Here is a 5,880-nt window from a genome sequence, read left to right as displayed (position 1 = left end):
TCCCATCATTGAGCCCCTGCCCAGGGGGCCACTGCCTGAGCCTCCCACCCTTGCTGTGCCACCCCTCTCTTAGCTGTCCATCTTGGCTGGGCAGCCTTGGGTCAGACAACCTCATTATTTTAAGCTGTTCTGACTCTCTCAGCACATCAAAGACTTCTGAGATCTTGAAGTGCCCCAAAGCATGAAAACTCCTCACAGCTGATGTAGGGTGCAAGGGGCCACCCCCATGCTCTCCGTCCCACCCATCCAGGCCATCCTTCTTCCTCTTTTTTTTTTTAATTTTTTTTTTAATTTTTTTTTTTTTTTTGCCCTCTTTTGCCACATCATTTTCCTGCTTTGATCATTTCCCTGCTCTGAGTCACCCCAAGCCAGGAATACTTTTGCTTCTTCGCGCCGGCAGACGAATGTACAGCGCGGTGCAGTCCTTCCCAGCCCATGGGGAAGTGTCGCCCTCCCAGCACAGAGTGAATAGAGGGGGTGACAAATGACATGCGAGTGGCTTCCCTGGAGACTACTGAAAAGTCACTTCCTCGCACCTTTCTGAAGATAGTATTTGCATACTATTAGACCAGGACATCCTGTTGAACTTTCTTAGAGCACTTGTAGACACGCTTGTTTGGGCATTTAGACTTTATTTGACTGAAGGTTGCTCGGCAGAGGAGAAAATGAGATGGCTGGGGAAGTGAAGGCTCACACAGCCAGTGGAGAGGGATCCTTCCGTACGAGAGAGACAAGGGAATAATTTGGCTTCAGCTCTGAGGTAGGAATTCTTCCCTCTGCTTGTTTTCTCTGTCCTCTTGGCATCCTGTGGAGGAGTTTAAAAACAAAACAAAGCAATAAGAGGCTTTTGGCTCTCATAATATCAGTTTGTGTGACAGCTTTCCCACGAAGCGGGAGCTGGGAGAGTCTTAGAAAGTTCCCACCACACTGTCGATGTTGCTGGGTAACGATTTCTACTTCTCAAGTGACCCCCAAATCAGAATAATAAACTGCATCCCAAAATGCCGAATGATGCTGTAATCACCGGTAGGTGGAGGGGCTGTCTCTGCCTGACTGTGTGGGTGCTGAAGCAGGGAGCTGGGTGGCTTCCAGACCAATCTTAGACTCCATCAGGATTTTTGAGGGATCCAGACCTGAGTCTTGCTCCTTTCCATCTGGGATCAGGACACCTCACTGGCTCCTGTGGGTCTGCTAATGACAGTGGGGAGGAAGTCCTGGTGAGACCAGGGTGAAGCGTTTGCAGCCCCATTTTCTGTAGCACAGCTGGGAGCTGGCATCCTCTACATGGGACAAGTTCTGGCTACAACCTGGCATCCCTCCAGCCCAAACCCTGCCGTGCCTCTGAAGGCCTGTGGTAGCATGCAGGGATGGTGGAGGGCTCATATCCACCATGGAAATCTTTTTTAATTGGTTCAGCTGACTTGGCACTCAGACAGGGAAGGCTGGCACCTTGCTTCTGGCCAGATCTCCCAGTGGCAGTGGCTGTTTCCAAAGAGAAGGTCTGACAGCTGCACCAGCCTGATTTAAACCTTGCTCGCTGGGATAAGGTAAATTGGTTATTGAGTGTCTTCAGACAGTGTTAGTGTTGTAACAAAGAGTGATTTTAAACCCATTTAAAGCTAAGCTAGTTCAACCTTTAAATATAAATAAGGCTTTAGATGCCACTGAAGATCCTAACATAAACAGCCCTGAGCATCTCACCTGAGCTTGATTTGTATGTGGTACCTATAAGCAGCCTGATGATTTATTTACCTGTTTATTTACTGACGAGGAAGAAGGCACTGGTGGTTATTTTTACCAGTGTGGTTAATCCTGGTGTAACTGCATCACTACCAATACGTATCAAATGGACACATTCACCCCTTCTGCACGACCCCTTCTGCAATACCCTAGCCTGTATTTACCAAGGAGAGAGAAGCTGTGCTGACACACAGCGTTCAAATGGTGGTGGATGGGATTCAATCAGGGCAATGAGCTTTTCCTTTCTGTGTAAAAGAATAAGCTACGCTGGTGAAATATGTATACATTTATACCAATATGGCCATGGTCCTCTTTGTCTGTGCACTGAAGTTCTTTTCTGGGACTGCCAGGAGAAGCCATGGCCAGCTATGTGCGTGGGTGGCACAGCTTCTGCCTTCCAGATGCAGTGGGCTGAGTGTCCATGCTCCCTCCCTTGCTGTAGACAAAACACTCCTGGTAACGGTGCGGTGCCTCTGAGGACACCGCTGACCCAGGCGGCTTTGTGAGAACTCATATTTGCCTCACATGTGGGCTGTACCAAAGCAAAGCATAGTGTGCCGGAGACTTCGTGAACTTCTTCAGTAATGGAAAGCAAGACTGGGCATTAATTCCAAGACCTTTTAATTCTTTAAGTGTAAATCACTTCCTTCTGATACAGGGGAGGATCAAGAACGCATATGTCTGAAGGTGATTGAGGCTACTGGCTACGCCAGAAGAAGGATGGCGCAGCAGTTGGTTTACGTGCTGAGACAGGGTCTGCTGGGCAAACCATGCCTTTTGTGTGCACGCCTCAATCTGCCTCCATACCCTTACCATTAGCTCCCCTGGGTGACTCGGTACACTGCCGGTTCCTGCCAACACTAATGGGCCCACACCGAGGGGTCAGGTTGGTTTCTAACATAGAGATTTGTGGTGTCCCCACCACTTCTTTCGGTGTGGGGAAGGATGGTATCTCTAGCCTGTATGTACACGAGCTGTTCAGATATTGCATGGGAAAACACAACAATACAAATGAAAGCCAAAGGAGAGCAGGAACAAACCCATCATGCTTCTTGAAGTAGTTTTGGAAAGCATAAAGCCAGGATGTTTTTTTTTTTTTAGTGACTGAGTAGTCTGACATGTTGCAAATTACAAAGGCTTGGCACATTCCCAACGGCAGAGTGAAAACTGGAACTATCCAGAAGCAAAACCTATCATTAGCCGTCAGCCAGGCAGAACGGGCTCCTGAGTGCCAGGAACAGTCATGGAAGAGAGGGGCTGAGCAGCAAAAAAGAGCTTTTCTTAAGGGCCGGCAGTGTGTTCCAGCAGCTTTGCAGAAGGCCATGAGGGCAGCATGTGAGGTTGGGATGCCTGCAGACTTCTTCAAAGGGCAGCAAGGAGCTGCTGTTCCCCCTCATGAGCCCCATCCTGCAGCATGAGCACCGGGTCTTCTTCCAAAAAATCAGAATGGTTTTGACCTGTAATTTTTCTCTCTTTTGTTTTCACTCAGTTATACTTAGCTGCCCCGAGTAATCTCTTTTTACGTGTCCTCTGAGGTCCTTGCTGTGATCCACATCATCCTGGAGGCATGTAATAATTTAGACTGAAAGCTCTGCTGTGCAGCTCAGTTTTCCACAGCTTCACAGGATGGAGAAAGTATTGACACACCCTGATTTATCTCCCACAGATGTCATCCCCCTAGGAGCTGACTTGAAGGACAGAGGGGCACAGAATACTGAATCTGAGAAGCACCTGATTCGAAAATAAAGGAGGAGGAAATTCTATGAGCTGGGTTGGATGGATGCAGGGAACATCACAGCTTTGCAAAACCAGTGATCCAAAGAGATAACACCATAAACCACAATGTTGCAGTGGCCAGGCAAGAGGATGAGCCTTTATGATGCCTTTACATGTCCCAAAGCAATCATCTCTTCAAATTAAGAGTATTTTTGCATTGGTGCCTCTTTAGTTGTCATTCTCCGTCAGGCCTAGCCATCCTCTGAAGGTGAGCAGCAAGATGAGAAGAGGGTTGCATTTATCGCAGTGAATGTTGTGGGTATTGGGTGTCCCCATGGCAGCAAGCCCAGATGCACGGCCGGGATGCATCCTAAGGACCAGCACCCAGCACCAGTGCCAAGGGTGAGGGTGGGGAGGGCAGACCATGGGTGCTGCAGGCATGGTTGGATGCAGAGGCTGGGAACACTGCTTCCACCCTCACATCCTCCTCTATGGCCTGGGCAGCAAAAACCAGAGCTCCCCATGCCCTGCTACTGGCAGGAGGTGAGACGTATTCAGCCTTTTAGGTGTAGTGCCTCGTCTCTTTTTGCCAGGGGACTTCCCCTCAGCCAGCATAGTCTAAATGGCCTCTGTGAGACAGCCAGATAGGAGCGTTCCATTTTAATCCCTTATCTGTCTCTGCTGAGATCATTTACCTGCTAACAAGATGCTGTGGTCCGAGATAAAAGGCAAAACTATCAGCCCTTTAAGGATGTATCTGAGTGGCTTTGCAACATGGTGCTTCATGAAAAATACGGAAGGATGTTGCATTCCTGATGTATCACTTGTATCTGTGTTTGTAAACAGATTTATCACACCATCTGCAGAATCATACTGCAGTCTCCTTCATATTTATTTCCTTTCCATTTATATAGTACAGCTCCTATTTATTTTGTTCCCTTTTTACAATTAGATACATTAGCCATCTTCTATTCTTCCCTACAAAAAGATGCACTCTCTCTGGGAAAGAATGTTTTATCAGTCCTGTTTGTTCAGCTTAGGGCTAAGAACACAAGCAGGTACTGTTTGGAGAGGTACCTTCCTGGGTTTGTTTCTCACCGCTTCACATCTGTGCAGAGCAGGTGGGGAGGAAGGGATAATTCAGAACAAATCAGCCGGTAAACAGGATGCTCTGCCAGTATTTCCTGTCTCCTGTTGCACTGATTGAGCCTAATTTCCAGAAGTCAGCTAAGCCTAAGGTCCATAACGCTATCATAATCTCTCTGACTTTCTGTAGCTGATAGGACATACAAGGAAGTATTTGTACAGCTGGGAGCAAAAAGCCGTACTGCTTTGTTATCTGGTTTGATACGAAACATTTCATCATACGCACATGAAAAAAGTGATTTGCTGAGTATAAAACAGAAGTCATACTGAGAGAGAGGGATCTTGCAGTCAGCAACCACTTCTGCAGCCCCTCAGCTGAACAGCTTTTGCCCCAGCACAGCTTCAGACAGGGCAGAGCCCAGGCATGAGCCGGCAGGACCGTCCTCCTCCAGTGGCTGCTCCTGGAGAATTTCTCACCCAGTGGGACCATGAGGTTCTTCCGTGCACAACTGGGGTCCAAAAACACATTCTATGCTTGGTGCACACTTTCAATTTGGGGAGAGGAGAGAGTCTGGGTTACAGCAGAGACAAAAGGAGGGACAAGGCCCATCCAGTGAGCCAGGGCTTGGCCCCCACTGCCAGTGCTTGTGTTTGTGCCCATCCCCTTTGCAGAGGTGAAAAATCCATCCAGGACAGTCGATTCCTCCTCCCAGGCAGGAGGCTGAGGGAACTTGGATCTTTGGGAGAGCCACCAAAACTGTGCTCCACACTGGTCAGATGGTCCTCAGCGTTGCCCCATACCAAAGGTCTGTCCCTGATCCCAGGCACTCAAAGACAATTTCTGGGCTTGATGCACAGCATGAGGCAGGTTTTGACCACAGCTCCTTACGAGCCCCTCTCCAGCCCCATGACTATAAATTTGCTTTAGGGAGAGGTGTGGGACACTGCCCCATTGCCAGGGCTATGACCCTGGGGCAGGACACTCACTTTTCACCCTCTGAGGAGGGAGGCTTTCTCTTCTCCTTTGCCTTGAGCCCAACCCAAATTCCTGGGCGTGGGTACAGAGGAGCAACTGAGGGTGACTAACTCCAAACAAGAATTTTACCAAGAGCAAGTAAGGGCTCTGGGCTGCAGACTGTGATGACGAATCTTAGAAACTTAAGCCTGTACTTTAGCAGGAGGGTTTGTTGCTTGAGTTTCGGTTTGCGGGGTTTTTTTTGTTGTTTGGGGTTTTTTTTCTGGTCCTTTTTAATACTTTTCAGCTGTACAGTGTGTTCTCAGATGTTACATTTGCAGCTTCATGTTTTTCAATCGTGACCATCATTTTTTCAGATAACA

Source organism: Buceros rhinoceros, unplaced genomic scaffold (genome assembly GCF_000710305.1).
Source record: "Buceros rhinoceros silvestris isolate BGI_N320 unplaced genomic scaffold, ASM71030v1 scaffold29102, whole genome shotgun sequence".
NCBI lineage: Eukaryota > Metazoa > Chordata > Aves > Bucerotiformes > Bucerotidae > Buceros > Buceros rhinoceros.
Note: the sequence above shows the minus strand (reverse complement) of the source record.